Genomic DNA, 24,526 nt, shown 5'->3' on the forward strand with positions numbered 1-24,526 from the left:
GAAGTACTGAACCTGACAACATTTAACAGAAATTATTGGGGGTCAAGCTATACTTGATATAGAGGCTGTGAGCTGAGGGCTAAAAGAACCCCAGCTCATTTCGATGGCCCTTGCTTTACAGATTTTGGTCATTTTAATCTCTATATCAAAAGACTAGACTAGATAGGTTTATTCCAATCTCACTAACAACCCATGATTCTTAGATTTAGGGACAATTTAAACAAAAAAAGCAGTGGCATGGGTCTCTTATGTACATACTATGATGTTGCATCTCAAGAATCCTGCCAGGAACAGTATACACTGTCTATGTTTGAGTAGTGTGCATATCAAAAATAAGGCTGGAAAGAGGAAAGAAAAATGAGTATGATGCCTTATTCTCATTACCACACATTTCTGAAATTTGAGAAACACAGAAAGGACAATAAAAATTAGAATTGAGTCTGAACCAAGATGCCCCACAGACTTTGATGGCCTAACCCAGATCAGGCTGCTCAGGCCAGCTTCCAACCATTACGATTCAGTTTACACAAGTGTCACTTATTTAGCAGACACCTTAGGCTTTAGTGACCATGGCAGGATAACTAGGATCATATTTTCATAAAGATGCACTGTTCTTTAACAATTTCTTCCATGTATTAGACACAAGGACTTTTTGCTTCAATATCTGGGGCCAAATTCTCCCATGGAAGGATAAAAGTAACTCCCATTCACGGAGATATAGATTTTTAGGGCTGAAGAGACCCGTAAGATCTAGTCCTAGGCTTTCCAATCCACGGCCCACACGCCAGAGTCCAGCCCACCAAAGGCCACTATCCCCTCCAGCCCCGGCCATGCACAGCAGCAGCCCCTACCCCAGCCAGACGGAGTGGAGGAGCAGCCCTTCCCCACCAGCCCTCTCCAGCTCACCGGCCCCCTGAGTGAAAATAAAATTGCAGTGTGGCCCCTCACGCAAAAAGGTTGGACAGCCCTGAGCTAATCTAACCTCTCATGTAACACAGGCTAAAAAACCTCTCCTGTTGACTTCAGTGAGAGGACACTTGTTCTGCAGTTGGAGACTACGCCCCAATTCTCCCTCTCTGCCATTGTTTTTGGCTTTGGAGAGAAGCCTGCTTCAAGACGTAAGAGTCCCAGCATAGCGGGCAGTACTGTATTTACGGCTTGTCTCCTTTAGCAGGAAATCAAGATTGATTATCTTCATCCTGCAGGGGGCTTTCAGGACACAGATAACACTTGCCTTCTCCTCTGCTTTCATTGCCAGAACTGCTGTCCTTGGAATGTGTCATGAAGAAAATATTAATGGTTGAGCTAACGGGAGAATGAGATGTACCATGATTTCGATAAAGATAATGCTGAAAAAAATGTTATGTTCTCTAATAACACATAGCACTGCAGAGCCCTGATTCTTGGATCTGCCTGAGCTGGTTCAGTGCATGACTCAAAGAGGGGAAAAACCGGTGGCTTCACACCATCTTTCATTTCCCCCAGTTCTGGGGCCAGCCTGGGGCTGGTTTGGCACCCAGCATGACACAGAGCAATCTCAGGATTGTTCTAACCTCTACCTGGTTGCCACCAGCCCCAAAAAGTTATTCCAGGAGCCAGGAATTGCCAGAAGGCAGTGGCACTCTAGCTAGACCTCCTTTTTCCCAGCCACATCCCCTGTGGTGAAGACTGGGAGAATGGTAACAAACAGCTGCGAAGCTGAGTCTGCTACCTAGGGATTCCTCCATGTACCAAAGTGGCAAAAAGGGGACAAATTATAGGGTAAAATCTGACTCCATACTTTTAAAGTGCAGCACAAGCATTAACTAATGGACACCACCCTTTTGAGGTAAGGTATTATATTTGCTTTACCAATGACTGAGGACCAGGAAGTGAAGTAAAAAACTGGTGACAAAGGCAAGTTTAGAACTAAAGGAGACCCAGCTTTCACTACCACGCTCAGGCCATTAACCCACATAGGAATATTTTCTGAAAGGAAAATATTAATCATTCTTTCTAATTTAAGAATACACCTTTACAATGGTTAATCTCATTTCTATAGACTGGACATGAAAGTTTGCCCTTGGCTTCTGGAGATGTAGGACTCAGCCCTTCGTTTTATTTGTCTACTAGGAAAGTCAGGCACCTGTTGTTCTTATTTCAAGCAACTCTCTTTTACACTGAACCTATTTAGTTAATTGAACAAACTCCTTCTAAATTTAAGACATGACATTTTTGGCAGAATTAATCAGTTCATATGTTTGGTTTTCAACAAACAAAACAAATTTCTACAAGATAAAACTTCTCTGTGTGGTTATCCCAGAGTGCCCCCTTATGGCAAAACAAAACACTCGAGCCGGGGGGGGGGGGAGAGGGGAATAAAACTTTCTTCAGACTGATTTTGCAAGCAGAGGTTGAATGGTGGAGGCTTTTAGATCACTGAAGTGAGGATATAGGCGAAATCCTGATTCTGTTTTATTACATTTAGATTCTTATACCATGCTCATCACTGTAGTATCTGAGTATCTTCCAGTGCCTAACATCTACTACCTGTTTGTTCTCTCATCCTTTTCTCCAAGGGGAGAAATGTGTGCAGTGCAGAGTTTTGTATTTCTTTTTATAATAATATATATGCACACACATTCCTCTGTGTTTATGTTAGACCAGGACGGTCAAAAAATTAGCCTTGTACCTGGAAGAGAACATGGTGAAGTATATAAATTGTCCTTGGTTCCCATGGGACTTTGTTCTGCAGTTTTGGGTTGGCCTCCCAGAAAACTCCCACAGAGATGAGCTTTACCCTTCTGTTAGAAAGTTCCATTGTGTCAAAGGAGCAAAATTGTTGACCAGAGTCTTCATTCCAGAGCCTCAGGTGATCTTTTAGATACCCTAGGCCCAGACCATTAAGCACCTTGAAGATAAGGCCAGAGACCTTGAATTTGATTTGGTATTTTATGGGAAGCTACTGTGGAGAGGAGAGGGCAGCTCTGATGTGTTCTCAGTAGCCAATGTTGAGAAGGAGGTGGTATTGCAGTGTTCTGTCCTCACTGCCATTTCCTGAGTGCTGCAGGTTTCATGTCCTGGTCTAATGCATTGCAGGTGTCCAACGGAGAGGTGACAAAGATGTGTGTAAAACAGGGTTACTTACCAGTAACTGTTGTTCTTCGAGATGTGTTGTTCATATCCATTCCATTATAGGTGTGTGCGCGCCCTGTGCACAGATTCCCGGAACTTTTTTCCCCTTAGCAAGCCCCGTAGGGTCGGCTCAGGCGCCCCCTGGAGTACCGCGCACACACCTATAATGGAATGGATATGAGCAATCACTCGAAGAGAGAACTAAGGTCTGGTCATCATTTGCCAGGATGGGATGGAGTCTCCTAGTCAACCAGAGATTACAGAAATGTTACTCAGAGGTGCTGCTATATGAGAGTTAACCATCACTGAGGAACCCAGGAGCACTAGTAAGCTATAGACTGAACTGACCAATTGCAGGTGTGTACCTTCAACTGAGGGAGACATGGCTGGAAACGCTTCAAAGTGTTTTCCTCTGCCCACCAGTATAACCTCTGTCTTGCTCAGGTTCAGCTTCAATCGGCTGTTCTTCATCCATGAGCTGATCTTGTCCAAGCACTGGGATGTCTTGGCGGTAATGGTATGGTCATATGTGAAGGACAGGTAGAGGATTATATATAAAAGATTATATTAGGATCAACACTACACACTCACGACAACTCAATAAGATCAGAAGATTCTGGTAACCATCCATATGAAACAACTTTATGAACTAATAGTGCCAGTTTTGATCACACATGCACACTCATAAATAAGAAAAAGAAATAGGTTTTGTAACAAAATCATGGCCAGTGCCATCAAGACTTCATTTTGTGCTATGCTGCATGGTTACTTTGAACTCCATAACAGTAGCAATGATGTATCACAGATCATTCTGCTTTGAAATCACAGGACTGTCAGACTAGAACTAAAAGAGAATTTCCATTAGTCATTAGCAACATAGAGCTTATGACACACATCTGAGCAATTCTGATCCCCTTCAGTAGAGTCCAGTGGTCAACACATAAACTACCCAATTCTTTATTAACTGTATAAATACATATGTGTAGCACATTTTATATATACACCTATTATAGACTGAATATGCCAAAAAGCTGTCTTTGCCAAATATATTATTCACCTTTGGATAGTCAAATACAATCTAACTGATTGAAACTCACTATTACTGCAAAATTAGCCTCAAGCAGTCCAGAGTAATGATTATAGCCTTCATGGCATGCTAGCAAAACAAAACTCGCAACTGCTATGAATACTTGGCAATAAGGCCCTATATAGGGTAGCCCCATAATGATACAGAATTCCTAGATTTAGTTTTGGCTTCTTTTTTGAAAAAGTGAGCCAAAAACTGTCTTCCCATGGCTAACCCACTACATGCTTTGCTCAACTTGTCTCAGTTAGAAGTCACCATTTGCGCATCTTACATGTAGGGCCTTGTGCCTTCCACAGCTCTGTGATCCAAGTAACCACCTGTCATATATGGGGAAAAATCTGTAGAGCACGAACTGGACTCCTCAGCCATCTTAAGTCTCATCAATGACTTTCCCCCTGGCAGAAATCATCCTCATATCGAGGGATGGCCGACGACGACAACTTGCACAAATCCCACAGGGCCAGGCAGAGCAGAGAAATTACATTCATCACACTAATTGTGCTAACTGATGACCTAGAAGTAAAAAGCTCCATATCTCGGTACCAGTTTCCCTGAGCCATTCAGTACCTTGGAGATTCTTATGATTATATAATCCACAGATAGAATTTATCTCTCTCAAACAGAAAAATCATTTTCAAGACAGAACTTTTACCAGATTATAACAGACAGAGGACTGGTGAAGGGTCATATAGACTCTGGAGGGCACTACAATCTGGCTGGAAAGAGTTCTTTCCCCTTACAACTGTTTTATCTGTAGTGAAACAGAGAAGAAAGGTGAACACATAATTGATTCATCTAATGTTATTCAGTCACATTTGGCTTTCCAGTCCTCAGAATATGCTACTTTTACTGAATTAATTTATTCTTGACATCTTTTCATTTGAACATTCAATTTAGAATAACAGCATCCCCATTTTCTATTTTTAAATGGGAGTAGTCTCGCTTGAACATTACAATCCTGCTCAGAATGAGAAGTTATCACATTTATATCCACAAACAACATTTCTGAGGATTTGGTCTCTGCATGCTGAATAACTGTACGTTAAATTTAAATTAGAAACTAGACTGTGTAGCAGAATGCCAATTGCTTAAATTAAAAGAATACAAACAGTACATCACCGATACCCCACTGCAGTGAAAATAAAGCTTCAACAGAGTTAAATCACCATCAAAGCTAAGTAAATAATAAACCAATTTCTTTCTATTGAGCAGGTCTCCATGCTACAAAACTGACCATCTCAAGAGGGGTACTAAGCTGCTTAGCATAGAGATCAAGGACTGAAAAGATACAGAATTGGTACCATCTCCTCAGCGCCGGAGGTGGTCATCCACTTCAGCGCTGGTGAAGCAAAGGGGAATTTTACTGGCAGGAAGCATAACCCAATTGGCAGAGCTCAGAAGAGGTGGGTTCCTTTCCTAACTGCTGCTGGGTTTGCTGCAGGCCCTTGGGCAAATAGTTAATCTCTGAGCTTCATTTTTCTTATAGGTAAAACAAGAATAATAACTACCTTTGTAAAGTGCTCTGAGATCCTTAGATGATAGGTTCTATATACACTGGTATTATTATCACTATCTCTATGCTATGCCTACTCCATGAATAAATTTAGGGCTTCCACCTACAGGAATGACAGTCTTGGCACACTTCACCAGCCTTAACAAAAAGAACCCAAAACAATACAAGGTTTGAATATTAAAAACTGAAGCCTGGCTCACCCCATCCAACAGAGGGGGTGAAAGGCAAGGAAAACTCTGAGGTTCCTGTTTGGGTTTTTCCACGATTGGTCCTGCAAGGGCAAGGTTTGTTTCCCCCCCCCCCCAAAATGAGAAGTAGGTCTATCCCCAAGCCTGCAAATCTACAGTAGGCCAAGTCTATGTGCACAGAGGGTCTGCGGCCTCCTCCACACCAACCCTGGAGGTAGTGTTTTCTTCCACCCTCCCATTCCTTAGTAACACGGCTCCAATGCAGCCATGCTATGAGGATTCTCCCTACTCCCAGGAACTGCCTTAAAAGGGTTTCCCCACTTTGGGAGGAGGAGAGGATTCTGCAAGAAAGGCAGTAGAGCCACATGCTCTATATGTATTTACTTTCCCCAGGTAGTCCCTGCAGGGATGGTGCAGTGGGAGCAGGATAACATGCTTCATCCTTCATTCAAATGAGGACACCCGCTGTTCATCCCTCCAGACAGCAATCCATGGAGCCCTGGGAAGAGGGAAATCCACAGAACTACTTCACTCTTTCCTCCCTAGCCCACCTTTTCATGTGTGGGGGCGGGGGGGAGGAGAGCTATGCAAGAAGTGTTCCCCCTGTGCTTAGATCTTAGAGGAATGACCTGGCACGAAGTATTCAGAAAATATAAAAGATACGTCCATTTTTTGGAAACTGACAATATCAGCCATGGGTCTGGTCTGCTTTGATCTTTCTTATATGTTCTGCCCTTATGAACATGACCAATCTCTCTTATTTGATACTACATTGGAACAAGCACAGTCACACATAGAACAAGGATTACACTGTGCCCTAGAAAGTGTTTCCAAATAGGTGCCTTTACAAAAGTATCTAGGGGGAAAGGGAATATCAGATGTTCCTAGACAAAATGACAAATCACATTTGTAATTAATTCAGAGCTGGAAAACTGAATGGAGTGGGGTTTGCTGCTGAGAACAGGGGGTCAGGTTGTATTCTTGGTTCTAAATTGACTTACTGTGTGACCTTGGGCAAATCAAAACCTGGTCCTACCTCAGTTTACCCATCTGTAACCTGGGATATTTACTTTTCTGCTTCACAGAGGGGGTTCTGTGGAGTTTGAGACATTAACATTTCTCAGGTGTCTTGATAGCCTTGGATGAAAAGTGCTACAGAAGTGTGACTTCTTAACTCCCTTAAATTGGTTTGTTAAAAGCCACTAACTCATGTACTAAGCCACCAGTGATCAAAAAGTCAGCTAATGCTAGAGGGCCACATCAATTTCCCACCATCAACCTCCTGAAGTGATAATTACAGCCATAAGCCACTAGAGGTCAGTCTATATCAAAAAATAAACAAGTCAGTGTTTCATACAAAATACATTTGTTAATGTTTAATACACTGTACAAAAAAAGGGAAGGAATAATCACCTAAAGATTTTTAGTATTAAAAGTAATTAAATTCTGTTAACTGAAGGCAATATTTTTGTCACCAAGTACAAAAAATAAATGTATTTCCTGGCAGTAGAATAATTCTTTTCTTTCTCCCAGAGGTCCTCAACATTTCTGCATGAGGCACAAAAACTCCCATTATTTCTCCTCTCACTTTAAACTGCTTGTGTTTGGTCTTAAAGTTCCTCATGGAGATCACCATCCTTCCAGGCACAGAAAACTGCTATGGTCACCATTAAAAAATTAGCATTTGCCACCAGTTGCCGCTTCATTGTATATGAGTAGATTGCTGAGCTCATGTGAAGGCCTGAATATCATGCCTAAGATACTGCAGTATTTCCCTACTTTTAGAATAGGAAATATCTGTGACATAACATATACTGTGACAATCACCATAGATCAGTGTTTCTCAATTAAATTTGGCCACGGAACCCTTTTGAACTCAATAAATAATTACGGAACCCCCCAAACTTTTAACAGTATTTTTACATATGGGGCCATAAGTAAATTATATACAAACAACTAGGTCAGCGTTTCTCAATTAAATTACACTTACACTCAATACCCTCTGCCGAAAAATCCGGGACATCTTCCCTTTTTCAGTGGCGCGGAGAACAGCTGCTTGTGGAACTCTAACAGTGTTCCCACGGAACCCCAGGGTTCCGCGGAACACCGATTGGGAAACACTGCCATAGATAGACCTTCCTTTCAAGCCCATTCATGTTGCTCCCTAACCATCAGGAGAGGGTGCTGTTGAGCTACACAAGGAATTGTGTTTTCTCCAAGTGCTTAGTGTGCTGCAATAGTAGCATTTCAAACTCTGTTGACTGCACGTCTGAGAAACAAGAGACCATATACAGACATCAAGCACTGTATGGTTGTTCAGATGACTATCAGTGGGCCACGCAGGCCAACCCCTACACAATAACTCCTACTAAAACTGCCAGTTTGCCTTTTCAAGGGTCTCCAAAGGCATGTGTGATGTAGTCTGAAAGGTTCATAGTGATACCAAAAATATGCTAAGCAGACCTACATTAGGCTTTAGAAGATAGTGCGTTTATCTGTTTATTACTTGGTTTACTCTTCAGAAGAGTAGTCTGTATTCTAAAGATTATAGCATAGAAAGTAACAGTATTTTGTTCTTTCACAGAATCATAGAAGATTGGGGATGGAAGGAACCTCAGGAGGTCATCTAGTCCAACTGCCTGCTCAAAGCAGGACCAACCTCAGCTAAATCATCCCAGCCAGGGCTTTGTCAAGCCACACCTTAAAAACCTCTAAGGATGGAGATTCCACCACATCCCTAAGTAACCCATTCCTGTGCTTCACCACCCTCCTAGTGAAAAAGCTTTTCCTAATAGCCAACCTAGACCTCCGCCAGTGCAACTTCAGACCATTTTTCTTAGTTCTGTCATCTGCCACCACTGAGAACAGCCTAGCTCCATCCTCCCTGAAACCCTCCTACAGGTAGTTGAAGGCCATTATCCAATCCCCCCTCAATCTTCTCTTCTGCAGATTAAACAAATCCAGTTCCCTCAGTTTCTCCTCAAAAGTCATGTGCTCCATCCCCCTAATCATTTTTCCCACATCCATCTCATCATAGAAGGCAATCAGGTTGGTCAGGCATGACTTGTCCTTGGTGAATCCATGCTGATTGTTCTTGATCACCTTTCTCTCCTCCAAGTTCTTCAAACTGGATTCCTTAAGGACCTGCTCCATGATTTTTCCGGGGACTGAGGTGAGGCTGACTGGTCTGTAGTTCTCCGGCTTTTCCTTCTTCCCTTTTTTAGAGGGGCACTATATTTGCCGTTTTCCAATAATCTGCGAGTTTTCAGAGATAATGGCCAATGGCTCTGCAATCACATCAGCCAATTCCCTTAGCTTTTTAAATAGGCCTGAATCTGTTCTTTCAGCGCTGAGGGCTGCTCACCTCCTCCCCGTTCTGTGCTGCCCAGTGCAGTGGTCTGGGAGCTGACCTTGTCTGTGAAGACAGAGGCAAAAAAAGCATTGAGCACTTCACCTTTTTCCACATCATCTGTCACTAGGTTGCCTCCCCCTTTCAGTAAAGGGCCCACACTTTCCCTGACCTTCTTGTTACTAACATATCTGTAGAAACCCTTCTTGTTACCCTTCAAATCCCTTGCTAACTGCAACTCCAATTGTGTTTTAGTCTTCTGATTTCATTCCTGCATACTCAAGCAGGGCTCTTCCCTAGTCATCTGTCCAAGCTTCACTTCTTGTAAGCTTCCGTTTTGTGTTTAAGCTCACCGAAGATTTCTCTGTTAAGCCAAGCTGGTCACCTGCCATATTTGCTATTCTTTCTGCACATCAGGATGGTTTGTTCCTGTGCCCTCAATAAGATTTCTTTAAAATACAGCTAGACACCTGGACACCTTTCCCCCTCATATTAGCCTCCCAGCAATCCTGCCTATCAGTTCCCTGAGGGAGTCAAAATCTGCTTTTCTGAAGTCCAGGATCCATATTCTGCTGCTCTCCTTTCTTCCTTTTGTCAGGATCCTAAACTCAACCTCATGGTCACTGCTGCCTAGGTTGCCATCCACTTCTACTTCCCCTACCAATTCTTCCCTGTTTGTGAGCAGCAGGTCAAGAGGAGCACAGCCCCTATAGCTGGTTCCTCCAGAAGTTGCACTAGGAAGTTGTCCCCAACACTCTCCAAAAAATTCCTGGATTGTCTGTGCACTGCTGTATTGCTCTCCCAGCAGATGTCAGGGTGATTGAAGTCCCCCATGAGAATCAGGGCCTGTGATCTGGAAACTTCTATTAGTTGTCTGAAGACAACTTTCATCTGAGGATCTTTAAGAGCTTTACACACATTAAGTTTTACAACACCCCAGTGAAGTAAACACAATACCATTTTACAGATGAGTAAACAGACATGGAGTGTTTTGACTTGTTCGAGGTTGGATAGAGAGTCAGTAGCAGAGTTGGAAACAGAATCCAAAAGTCCTGGCTTCCAGTTCTCTCCTCTAATGAAATAGTATCGCTAGGATTTAATAATCCTACTAATAATAGTATGTTTAAATTAAAAACACAGAACCTTTAAAGACAAGGCATAGATATAGGAACTAGTTTCAATACTTCATTCACAGGTCAATGGATAGTACAAGGTAGGATCTAAAAAACCATAGCAAGACATTTGCAGCTTTTATAACTTGCACTGATTGTTGTGAAAACACTGAAGCTAAAAGGACACTATCAATTTGAAATCTAGTCAGTTTTAAAAAATTAGTTGAAGGATCTTCAGATACTATAATTGCCTGATACCCTCAGCCAATTTTTGTGGTTTTACAATCTTATATTCATATTTGTATTACATTATTTTTTCTCCCCCTTATTGTGTGAGTCTTTCACACATACAAAAGGGGTAACTGATTTACTGACTGACTATATAGAGGAAACACGGAAACTGGCTACATACACAGTGCTCTCAAATGCATATGGTGAACAGACTAGGGAAAAATGTTTTCTTGAATGCTGCAAACTTCAAACTTAGTAGTTACTTGTAACAATCTTTTCAGAAATGTGATTTTTTAAGTTGGTGGGGCCCTTTTAAACCAACCCTCTAAAATTTTCAGTGCCTCTGCCTAGAATCAACACAGCAAAGCTGGTAGTGAGTGAGCAGTGATTCTTGGGGTTTTTTTTTTGACACTCGTACAGGTAAATTACCATTTTTTGCAAGCCAGCATTTCCTATTTGTTTTGGAATTGCAGTGTTTATGAAAGTCATTGTTGTCTTCTCAGTAATTTTTGATGTTACAGTGTAATGACTATGTAGTCAATGTTGCTTACCATAACAGTGTTCATTAACCACAGACTGGCATAATGAAAGCTTAGTCTGTGAAATCTTTCATTTTGAAAGTACTCTGAACACAGGAGACTGAGCAAAGAGATACCCCTGAGCAGTTTCGAAAAGCACTGCATTCCAAAATGTGATGTAAAGTTTTCTTTAAATAATAATGGGCTGTAAGTAAATGCTGAAAAAGAAAGCAAGCCTGCGGGATCCAGGGGTGACCGGGTGGGCTTAGACTGAGACAGATCCACGTTTGCAGGAGTGTCCTTCATTCCCATGCGGCAGTGTCTTTGTGAGAGTGCAGCACGGGGACTAGGCTCCACAGAACTGGGTTCAAGGAGGGACCAGTTCTTTGTGGCATCTTCCTAGCCAATTATGTGGGTAGTCCATCAGCGGTGAATGCTACTTCCGGCATAATTAATTCCTGTCAGCAGCAAGTGAATCACTCAATGGCAGTATGACTCCTGCTGGAGCCATGCTTCTGAAGGCTTGGGGAGGGCACAGTAGCAGCGTTAAGGAGAGGTGGGCAGCCCTTCCAGGTAGCTGGGGGCTCCTTTCCTCATGGACCAGGTCACATATTTTTCTCATTTTCAATACCCTCAAAAAGCCCTTCTACTAGAGGGAACAATTGCCAGGAAATTCTGCTACGTAAGCGTAGGGAGTTTTCCATTCTGTGGGTACCCACTGCTCTGTCAGTCCTGCACAGGTAGTTTTTTTATATTTATTCCATTCTTAAGAAGTTAAGACCTCTTGTGATATTCCCGTCAAGCTGCTTGCCAGCTCCCCTGCTGGCACAAATGAGATACTACACCCATGTTCACAGGCCAGTCTTCTACAGGCAAGCTAGGCCAACAAGATTTCTCCTGGGTGCCGGAGAGGGCCACCTCCTTCCAAGCTGGATTTCAGCCTTCTCCCCATCTCCCTCCAGCCTAGCAACAATTCTGATAGGGAGAGAGTCCTAAGAAAGAACTGTAATGGAAGCCAGCCATTGACTGAGATCCTGAATCTCTTCTGGTCCAGAACTATGCATTACCCATCCTGATCCTCAGACCTGTGTAATTTGGAGGGAGAAATTCCATATTTGGAGGAAAGCAGAAAGATTTCTCTGGCAGGGGTTTGTTTGTTTTTCCTGTTCTAAATGTTGGCTCTTTGAAGGTCACTCAGAGGTCTGGAAATTATTTATGGAACAGAGCACAGGTGAGGCAGTCCAAGGGGACAAGATAAATGCAATGTATTAATACTTCCTCTCCTTGCCCCATTCTCTGTATAGTCAACTTAAATTGTAAGCTCTTCAGAGCAGGCATATTCCCTTTTAGATGTTGGGTGTCAGATGTTAGATGGTTTTAGATGTCAGTGTTGCCAATTCTCATAATTTTGCCATGAGTCTCGTGATAATTATTGTTTTCCTTAAAGCCCCAGCTCCTGGAGTCATGTGGATAGATGATGATTTCAGCCTTCATTCTTAAAGAAAAAGTAAGCTTCTAGCCCTTGTGGCTGTGGAAAAACCACAGTGCACGCTAAAGGCTCAAAAAGCAGATGGCAAATAACAAGAACACAACATCTATTATTTTTACATACTCTCATGATTTTAAAGCCAATCTCGTGACTGTTGGTGAGCCCACTCATGATTTTTGAATATTTAGGGTTGGCAAAACTGAGTTCAGTGCCCAATATAATGGGGCCCTGCTCTCAGTTGGAAACTCTTGGCACTACCGTAATACAAACTAAATATAAATGATGATTTGTTACAAGGCTTACACCATTCTATGTTGGGGGGGGTGTGTATCTACCATATGCACACATCTAAACATTCTTTTACGTTCACAAAAACAATGGTGGGGGAAGCTACGCCTATAAAAGTGAAGGATCCATTCTACATTCCTTCCACATCCCCAAACGCCTACTGAATTCAATGGAAGTTTGGGATGTGCCCAGAATGCAGAATTGGGCCCATCATATCAAGTAGATATTTCAATATTTTATTTACTGGGTCACGATGCAATCCTGGTCTCATGTGATGCAGCTGTTTGCCTTCAAACATTAATGTTTAGGGGATGACATGAAAGGGAAGTAAGACCAGGTTCCATTTAAAAAATTGAATTAATAGATGAAGAGATACAAGTACCTCAAATGGAAGAGAATGTTTATTTTTATACCACTCCTAATCTTTTATGTTGTGCGCTTCTCACATGCATCCAAGGGTATAACTGGACCTGTGATTTTTCAAATTGGCAAAAGTCATTGGACTAGATTTATCCCTTGTATAATTCCATTGAAATAGTTACACGAAGGACAAATTTGGCCCATTTTTTACTATGCATCTAGAGAATATTGCTTCATATTAGACAGATGTTAGGACTCAATCTGGGTCATAAACTGATTGCATTTTTTCCTTTATTTTGATCCAGTGCCTGGGTTTAATAGCATTGGCTGGGGAATTAACACTCAGCACGCTAGAATTTACAAATTCAGCCCTGCTGACTCTGTATTTGCTAGCTAAATCAAGATGCCGCTGATTGAAATGCTTCTATAACTAGAAAAATTATATATGCACAAAGAAAATTTAATTTTTGGGAATTACTGTTAGAACTACTTTGAAAGGCATAGTGACAGTTCTTCTGCCTTCACATGGAAATGTCTGTGAGACCCCTGCTCTTAATTTAAGCTGTAGTTAGTATAATTCACTGAAGTTTAGCCAAAGAATGTCTCTGATTAAAAACACTTAAGTGATACAGTAGGATTTGGTTACAGATTTTGCATTTGTTTTCTCAACCAAGTGTAAAATAATAATAAAGTGATCCATAGGATAAAAGATTGTATTTAGTATTTGTTTGAATGTCCATGTTAACAATCAGAGTTTGAGTAATTTAGATTTCAATCTGAAATTAGCGGTCCCAAGACAACAAGGAATGCTTTTCATGGTTGTCAGCTTTGATTAACGTAACATTAAACCCCTAGAGTACAGTGCATTACACTAGTGGTTTATTTCAGAACTGGCAAAACCAGCCCTCAACAATAATGAAGACCTGATTATTTTGCAGCCAGAACATTTTAAATATACATACCATAGTTGCTTTTTATTCATTGTTAATTATTATTTACTTATTTGGATTTTGCTAGTTGGTATTTTCCAAGGTACGTGACAGTACTGGTTGTGCAGTGTGATTTTCCCAAATTATACTCATAACAGTTTAATACAAAGTCTTTCTGATGTATGGATTGTGGGACTAAATACTCGTCTGATGTAAGCCCATTGAAGTCAATGCAGTCAAAACAAAGAAACATTTGCTCCTATTTGAAAAGCCAGTATAAACTGGAGAAATGAGAGAATAGCTGGGAAATTGAAAGAGTACAGCAGCAACTTTGGTAATGACAGGTTTCACTCAAATCAGCATCAGAATGAATATTTACTGTCTCCTTGATTCTCATGCAGAAAACTCAAGAAGACCTTTGAAAAATATCCAGTGATTCAAATGACCACACTTACTTATGTTTAGTGCCTAATTGGCAGCATTTTTGGTTCTCTTTTTAAAACTGCAGAGCACTTAAAACACTTAAGGTTTTCTAATTTGTATTCCACTTTAGAAGAAACAAACATTTCTTCTATCCTCAGACCTGATCCAATGCTCACAAAAGTTGTTAGGAGCTGTTCTGATTTTTCATATCCCTTAGGTCAATCTATCTTATTTTCAAAGACTGGAATAACATAGAAGTCATGCCAAACTTTTGCTGAATTTGACTTTTACTTAATTGAAACTCTTTTGGTTTTGTAAGGGAAGGTAAGCCCCAACCCTGCAAATGCTTGTGAATGTGCTGAATTTTAAGAAAAAGTATTCACAATGAACTCAATGACATTATACATACATAAGTTTTTGAAGGAATAGGGCCTTAGATTGATCTTGTTTTAAGTCCTATTTTTCTTTGCTATTTGATTTTCAAATGCTACTCTCCATCATCAGGGAATGAACTGGTTAGTTACAAGTTGTTCAGGTTAGCCTACATGATCATATTGTTGCTACCCTCATCCCTCCTTTCCCTCTCTTCCTCATTGCTTGTTACATTTTTTGTGTCTTGTATTAACCTGGGCCTTGATTCTGCAAATGGTTACATGCAGGCAGACGTCTGTGCCTCCATGCAGACCCACTGACTTCAGTGAAGCTCCGTGAGGAGTAGGGAGACATCCACCTTTATGGATCCAAAGACAGGATCAGAGACCAGGGCTGAAAATTCTGCAGGATAGGGATTGTGTCTTCCAGGCAGTATGTTTAAGCAGTGCTTAGCACAATAGAATAATGAGTGGAGATGCTGCATGCTACTGCAAAACAAATTAATAACAATAATTAGGCAATAGTGAGAACTTCAGGGTTTCAAATTTTGCTCCATACTTCAGTAGCACATATAAAGCCTCTTTTATGATTTTTTGTATATTCTAAATATAAAAACAGATCCAAAAAAGACCACAGATATCATAGAGACAAATAAGCACCTTTGTTATTTCCCTCATAATATATTCTGTATCTCTTTGCTTATACTTTCAGAGATAGTCAGAAGATTTACTTAAATTCATCACTTTGGTGATCTCAAGTGTCAAGGCTGCTTAGGGCTTAATTGCCGTGTGGATATTTGGCACAGGCTTAAAATTTCAAGTATTTCCATGCAGGTCTGAAGCCCCCCTCAAAAGAGCACTAAAGCAACAGCCTTGATGAGCGTCTCCCAAATGGCTAGGTAAATATTGTTTCACTATTATTCATGTAGTAGGTGCACACTCTATATAAACATCAATGGCCACTTTAAAAACAAAATCCGTTGGTTTTATTAGAAAGGTTTTAATATAGAGTCAGAACAATATTTTTCTTCTCCAGAGACAAATATTTCTTCCTGCTTTCATAGTAAAAAGGAGATACGAGGTTTTACATTTTTAAAAGGTTTATTGCATCCTCTTGCTCTTGGACATAGTATTTGATACTTAATATTTGTATTTATGAATACATGACAAACTTAAAAATGAATTACATTTGGGAAATGATTCTTGGCAGCCTCAATAAATCAAATACATTATGGGTATAATATCTGGATGGTGAAAGGGGGCCAGATATTGTAAAAGCCCCAGGGCTCAGAAATTCTCTTGACACCTTGAAGGTTTTTAATGTGACTATTATTTAATAAAATAAGTGCATGGTTGTGCATAGGATTAAAAGACGGTCAGAAGTTTAAAGCAGAATGTCACAAAACCTAAATAAGAATCCTAGGGGGAATGTGGTGAGAGTAGGACATGGCTATTCAATGACTTCTCTCTTACATTAGAGCCAAAGAAGCAGCTTCATCCAAACCACATGCCAATGTTTTGCAATAGATTAGTCAACACACAGAAATAGGGTTTGAGGAGTTTGGGGGCTCTTATCCCTACAACATGGATGGTAAATGATTAGCCCAAGTGCCCAAAAGTGGCATAATGCAATGCTGTTTTAGTGATGTGGAAGAGGACCTACTGATGTAGGCTAAAATGTGTATTGTAGCGTGCCTCACATTACCCAGAATGCTATTTGTCTTGCCACATATGGAGTACAAGTGAGACATAGGCCTGGTCTATGCTACCAAGTTAGGTCAATGTAAGCTATGTTGCACTGATCTAGTTGTGGATGTGTCTACAGTTAAATTTGTCTCCTACCAGTGTAAGTGACCCATTACACCAACATAGTAATAGCACCTCCCCCGAAGAGCGTTGAGCCATGGTCAATGTACTGAGGTTGATGCAGCATGAGTGTAGACATTGTGTTACCTATGTCAACCCTAACAGTCCTCCAGCAGCTGACCCATAATGCTTAACATGGGCCATTGTGGTCACAACTGTGAACTCCACAGCCCAGGAATCATGGAGCCAGGAAGCCCGTCCCCCAGCTTTCCCACACATACCCCTTTAAAACCACACAATTTTTTTTAAATTACTTTTCCAGATTGCCCATCTTGGCAAGCAAACCAACAACTCTACATTGTTGTGTGCACCTGTGGTGACCAGATGTCTGAATTTTATAGGGACAGTCCCAATATTCGGGGCTTTGTCTTATATAGATGCTTATTACCCCCCAGCCCTGTCCTGATTTTTCACACTTGCCATCTGGTCACCCTATGTGCAACTGCCCAGTAGACCATGGTGACTACACACTCCAGATGTACTCCAGCATGGAGTAGACAGGAGATACTGGATTTCTTGGGCCTGTAGGGCTAAGAGGCTGTGCAGGCACAGCTATGGACCAGCCATAGAAATGTGGATATCTATGAGCAGATTGCACAGGAGATGCAGGAGAAGTGGTACAAGAGGGATCACCAGCAGTGCCATGTGAAAGCAAATGAATTGTGACAGGCATATGAGAAGCCAGGGAGGCCAACAGCCAGTCCACAGACTTGCCACTTTTACAAAGAAGAGCCGCATGTCATACGTGGTGGAGACCCCTCCACCCAGAGATGACCCGTGCCTGCTGATAGTGGGAGGGCAGAGTGAGGGAAGCCAGCTTCTGTAGTGTTACTGAGCATGCTCAGTCTGTGTGAGCATGCTCAGTCCAAGCCAAGCAACAAATCGGGGGGGCACATGACCGTGCATGCCCCCCCCATGCGTCACCTCTGCCTCCACCACCCTGCACACCACCATGGATACCCCTGAGTCACAGGCCCATCGTGAACAGCAAGGACGAGGAGGAGAAAGGGGGACATGCCACCAGGGGGTCCAGCTGTGCCATGATCCAGGATGTGTTTGAGACTCCACCGCAGTCCAATCAGTCCTGGAGAACCCAATGAAGGGAAAGGAACCACGGGTAAGTGTGTAAATAAATTTCCCATTATATTGACGGTGCCCCCAGCTTAACAGGACACAGCTATTGCCCTTCCATTAATGTACTTCTACTAAAAGAGGTAGCAGTACAACAAAGAGAGGTAGAGTTATCTACTTTTCATTCCCTATGGCAGTGAGACAGGGGGTGGGTGCCAGGCAGAGCAGTTTGTTTATGTACACAGAGAGGTCCCTGGAGTCCTCCTGAGAGATCTCAATGAAACTTTCATGGAGACACCCTGCAGTTCTCTCCCAAAGGTTTCTAGGGATGGCAGCCTTATTTTTTCCTCTGTGGTAGGACACTTTCCCACGCCAGGCAACGATAACTTTCGGCAGGCACCACTGCAGTAAACAGGCTAGCGGCATACAGTCCCGGGAGGCTTGGGGACACTAGCAGCAGTTGTGCTCTCTGTGCCTTTGTTACCCTCAGGAGTGAGATACCAGCTAAAACCACCACTGCCTGTGGAAAATGCTGCCAGTATTCAGTGCCATCGCCCTGTACTCAGAGTTCCATGCAACCGAGCAATTCCTTTCTCATTTCCCTCATCCCTGGAAGGCCATACTCACCACGGCTGGTGCTGTGAGTGGCGCCATACATAAGCACTCCAAAGCAGAAATGTCAATAAGCATGTCTTGTTAGAAGCTTTATGGGAGCGAGGGAAAGAGTTCTGAATCTTAACTTTCGCTTTCTGTTGTGACTATACTGACAATGGTACCTCTGTGTGTTTTATCTGTAGTTGCTGCCATTGCGGCCTTGAGCGGTTCCCCCTCCACACCTGCGGAACACCTGAGCCAGATAAGGAGAGAAAGAAGAGGATGACTCGGGATGGCATGTTCAGCAAGATCCTGCAAGTCAGTGCTGCATCAGACCATGAGCACAAGGTATGACGGATGAATACTGCAGACTGTATGGAGAAGGAACGAGTGGACAGGAAACAGGCCCAGGATTCCCAGTAGGAAAAAGGAGAGGGAGATGCACCAGGACAAAATGGGGCTTCTGAAGCAGCAAACACAGATGCTGCAGGCTCTTGTTGTGGACCTAGAGATTCAACAATCATGGGCTCGCGTTCCCTTGCAGTCCATGGAGGACTCCATTATAGCGCCTCCCTACAACCTGCCCCTTTAACATTCCTCGTGGCATGAGGGGGCATTAAGGACAACCACAGCTTCACATACACTGAACTGTGAAGGCCATGGTTGCTGTATGTGTAGTTAAAATAGACATTAATGATCTTTTCCCTTCTTAAGCTCTGTTCCATACATTTATTAAGTTTTTAATGTATTTGATTTGAACTTGAATGTCATTTTTCTAAAGAGGTTTTGTTACATAATAAAATTCTATTGTTTAGAAAATAATTCATCTTTATTAGTTCCCAAAATATGCTGCACAATGCCTCTCTTTAGAGAAAGCACCTACTTACTTGTTATTGTACAGAGTGACACAACTCAGAGGATCAATGACAAACACAATGTAATAATCATAAATGTACAGCAAAACACCGCAAAATAAATAAGTGCACTGACAGTGTTATATTCATAGATGTGCACCAAGCACCACACAATTGCTAACAGGCCCCCAAACTGCAGGGCCAGGCAGAGCACAGTACACCGCAACGCACTAATGTGGTTCACTGTTAAAGTGGTCTTTCAAAGCCTCCCTGAGTCATATAGTTCCACTTTGTGCTCTTCTAAATGCCCTGTGTCTGTCTGTTCAAATTCAGCCACTCCACCTTTGCTCTCCACCCCAGTGGCCACTTTTCCCCCTCTGCTTCGCAAATATTATGCGGGATACAGCAAGCAGCTATAATCATTGGGATATTTTTCTCACTGAGATCTAGTCTTGAAGTAAACAATGCCAGCAACCTTTCGATCTACCCAAAGCACATTCAACTGTCATTTTGCACCTGCTAAGCTGGTAGTTGAATCTTTTCTTGGTGCTGTTGAGGTGGCTGGTGTATGGTTTTATGAGTCAGGGAAGCAAGGAGTAGGCTGGGTTCCACAGGCTCACTACTAGCATTTCAACATTGCCAATGATAATCTGCCAATTGGGAAAGAAAGTTCCTGCTTGTAACTTTCTGAACCATCCTGTGTTCTTAAATATGTGAGCATCATGCACCTTCCCTGACTAGCCAACATTGATGTCAGTGAAGTGTCCCTGGTATCCACTGATGCTTGCATAACTATGGAAATGTAGCCCTTTCTGTTGATGTACTTTGTGGCAAGGTGGCCTGGTGCCAAAATGGGGATATGCGTGCCATCTATCATTCCACCGCAGTTCGGAAACCCCACTGCTGCAGATCCATCCATTATGTCCTACACATTACTGAGTCACAGTCCTGCACAGCCGTAGACAATTAATGGCCCTGCACACTTGCATGACAATGGCCCCCACAGTGGATTTTCCAACTCCAAAATGATATCCCACTGACCTGTAGCAATCCAGCGTTGCAAGTTTCCATGATGTGATCACTACAAGCTTCTCCACACTTAGTGCAACTCTGATTTTGGTATCACTGTGGTGGAGAGGGCTGGGGCGAGCTTGGCACACAGATCCAGGAATGTGGCCTTATACATCCGAAAGTTCTGCAGCCACTGCTCATCACTCCAAACCTGCATTACAATGTGATCCCAGCAGTCAGTGCTCATTTCTCTGGTGCAGCAATGGCACACCACCATCTGCAGTTGCTCCGTGAACACAACCAACACCTTGAATTGGTTCTTGCTTCATCCCACAATAATCCATCCATCACAAAATTGTCATGTTCCCCGCAGCTCTTCTTGTGGCTCTGCAAATACTGGCAGATCATGTGTGCTGTGCTTGCAACACTCATGGCAATAGTGCAGAGCTGTGCAGGCTCCATTCTTCTGTCAGAGATGGCACACAGCAATAAGTCCTGCATGGGGTTGTGGGATTTTAAAAATAGGCATGAAAATTATGGGATAGGGATGGCATTAGGGGATGGAGAAAGTTGCATAGTAGAAACTTGACCCCAGAGTCCCAGTCATCCCTGTGAGACTCATTTCTGACCCACTATGCATTGCCAAAACTTCCCAAAAAACAGCGCATTAGGCAATAGCAAGTTGCACACTGGGATACTTACCCATTGTGCACCACATTGTGCATTGACACAAGCTCTCCAGGTGAGTACATGCAGTGCTGACACAAAGAGCCAAGTATGCACACGCACAGTCAATATACGAACTGATGCGGCTTTATGCCAGTGTAACTTGAGTCAGCAGAAGTTTGTAGTGTAGACATGCCCTGAGTGTAAGAGAATGTGTAATGGGAGCAGGACCAAGAACACACAGGTGGGAAAAGAAGAGAAAATAGGGAAAGGGGACAGGTGGAGTTAATGCCCAGTCTCTCACTCCCTAGACCACTGTAAGCTGAGAGTGCTGTGAAGATAATGCATTAAGCCCATAAAGGTGGGGAGAAATGAGTATGTCACTCCCCAGCAATTCTTTTACTCAATTCTGCTATGGTGTTGTTGAGTACCAAAATCAGTGTCATCCAGAGCCAGCTCTAGGTGCACTGGTGTCCAAACATGCCCCAAAATTCTTTGCACTGGTGACTTCATCGGAGCTACCATGGCAACTAGCCAAAAAGATTCTGAGATGGAACTTTTTGATGCTGATGCTAGACACAGAGATTCAGTCTTGGCAGATTCAATCAATGTTGTTCTTCATTCCTTTTATACCCTGTCCTCACGTCTGTATTTATTCACATCTATACTGCTCTTAGACCTGGAAATTCCTGCTTTTAAAATGGTCCTTTATACAATGAAACATGGAAACTGCTGTATTCTTAGATGTTTTCAGGACTCTATGTTATGCATAGGACCCTGTGTACTGCATAGTATATTAGATAGATGATATGTAGCAAGACAACTCCAGTTTATGTGGCAAAACTGGCACTGCCAAAATCGGGAATTATCCAGTAATTTTAGTTGATTATAAAACCACCTGAGAATAGTTGTATAACAACGGGAGGCATCAGCCACATGGATCAACTAAGTCCTGCATAACTGGAGCTATGCTTTGGCAGAGCTTAGAAGCCTGCTACTTTCCCTCTCTTTCTTGAGCAGCTCCGCCTGCTGCTACATTCCATTCCTCCTCCTCGGCCACACAGGCCCTCTCTAGTGGCAGAGATTCTAAAATGTTAGGTGACAAGCTGATCAGCAGTAAGATAGGAAGAATGAAACCTTGCTTTGGATTTATGTGGCATCTTGGCAAAAAGGAAAATTATGAAGCTATTTCAAACTTAGATACCATGGTGGTAGGTGCCTTAGAAATACGTAAGAAAGATTTGCAAAAGCACAGAATCACAGTTCATAATTTGATACCAGATATTTTGACAAGACAAAATTTTAAAATTGCAAGATTAGGAACACATACAGACTGTAAAAGGGCATCCAGGTGACATCCATTTGTTCACATCCACATATTCCTTACATTAATTGCTAAAAACATCAAAGATAAAGTGTCCCTGACAATCCTTTAATTCTTCTTTATATTTGAAAAAAAGTAGAAATGTTGACCCTCTTGGCCAGATTCTACAATCACGCCTTTGCAATCTTGTTAAAAATCAGTGAGGATTCCCAGGTGAGACAGAGCAGAACTGGACCAATTTTGATATGTCCCTATGTTCTTCATTTCAAGATTTAAATTAAAAACACACTTTCTGCTATGACACAAATTGAAACCTTTAACCAGATGTGTAAGATTTGAATGCAGCCAGGCAAACACCCTATTTTTATATGTTTTCTAAATATCAAACTGAGGGAGTGGCCTGAGACGTTGAAGTGGTGAATCAAATTCTCTTGTTTTTCCCAGCTAATGAGAAGCAAACAGATGTCAGGGCCATGTTCTGAGTGAAATCCTTTTAACAGCACAGTGTTAAATTCTCAGGATATGTACAAACAGATATTTTTTAAAACATAGTTAAGCACACATACAGAGATTGAAATTATCCAAATGCCAACCTAAGGCTCTCTCAGGCATTTATCCCAAGATGCTACTCAAAACCCATCAATTACCCTGATGCACTATGTCCAAGGACAAACACAGTCACACAAAAATAGAAAATGCAGTATAAGTTGATTATTGAGAAAATGCATTACTGAAAACAAGCTAAAATGATTTGGTCTTATGTCAGAAAACTTTGTTAAAAAGGAAGACATACAGATACTTAAGACTTATAGGTTATGGCATCTGCAGGTTATAAGATAGCCTTTTACACTTGTGTACCCTCTCTGTTTTAGCCTTCATCATGAAATTACAAAGTACTCATGTGTGAAATACAGGCATGATAAGATCTTTGTACAAAGCATGTAGTTTCAACAGCTGCAGGAAGAGGTGAAACTATACCATACGATGGGATTTTGTACAAAAACCATTGTGCCATAATACCTTACAGCATGAGGTCAGAAAAGTGAAGTTTAACCTGTGTCCACTAGGGTACTGAGAAGTATAAAAATAAAGCCTGAGAGCGCTTATTATGGCTAGGAAAGAATGATGCCATCAAAGATAAAGGTATCCAAGACTGAAATCCGCAATAAATACAGGAAACAGATTGCAAAAGAGCCACTAAAAACAAAGGAGATTACTGATTGCTCTTGGCCCAAGACTGGTGCAGATCTAGTTGAACTGAACAGGGAAGAACTAACAAGCTTCTTCTTACAAGTACAACCCTGACTCATTTGGAAATAACAATAAGTCTCTTACCAGCACTCCTGTATTACTGGTGAAAACCACTGAAAGGTCTTAAAGCTGTGGTGTGAGTGAGATAAACAGTGTTGCATCATAATACATTTAGGCAAATGATAATGTAAACTGCTTAAAGTAACAGAGAGGATGCAAACAAACACATTTGCCTTGTGAGTTATTGAATATTTAGACGTGTTAGAGTAGGAGTATACAGGATTCCCTTGGCACGCTTTCCCGCTGATACATGAAGCACTACTTAACAGAAAAAAATATTCATTAAATTTGAAAGCAGATGATTTTGCTGCAACAGCAGACCCAAGTAACGTCCAAAATAAACATGCAACAATCTCTTCCATTTGTTATCTTTAGTATGTGATAGCAGACAGGTAGAAAACCAGATAGGCTTAGTGCTGGTGTTGCTTTAATTTTTCCAGTTTCCTTGATTAATTTGTCTTATTCACTCAGAGTATTTCTGATTTCAGTTACATTGCACCTAATATATACACAGTATTACAGGCATATGAGCTGTTACCACAGTGCAAACAATGATAAATATGATTACAATATAAACCAGCAAATATGATTACAATGAAACATTATCTTGCATACAGTACTATACATAGTGCTAGTGCATCCTGGTTTTTGCAACCTCCATAAAGCCCTGCGCACCGTCCTGGCGTGTATGGAAAGGATGGATGGATGGACAGATGGGGGATCTCTAGGGCCTGCCTGCTATAAAGAGTGATAGGTTGGGGGTATTTTCTGGATGGGTTTGTATGAGAAACTCACCTCACAATTTTACCCCGATGGGGTTTTTAACCAGAGTTTGAGACACTCGCAGACAAGGAGAC

Source organism: Emydura macquarii, unplaced genomic scaffold, assembly GCF_026122565.2.
Source record: "Emydura macquarii macquarii isolate MOO-44397 ecotype Brisbane River unplaced genomic scaffold, CSIRO-AGI_Emac_v2 contig_2205, whole genome shotgun sequence".
Classification (NCBI taxonomy): domain Eukaryota; kingdom Metazoa; phylum Chordata; order Testudines; family Chelidae; genus Emydura; species Emydura macquarii.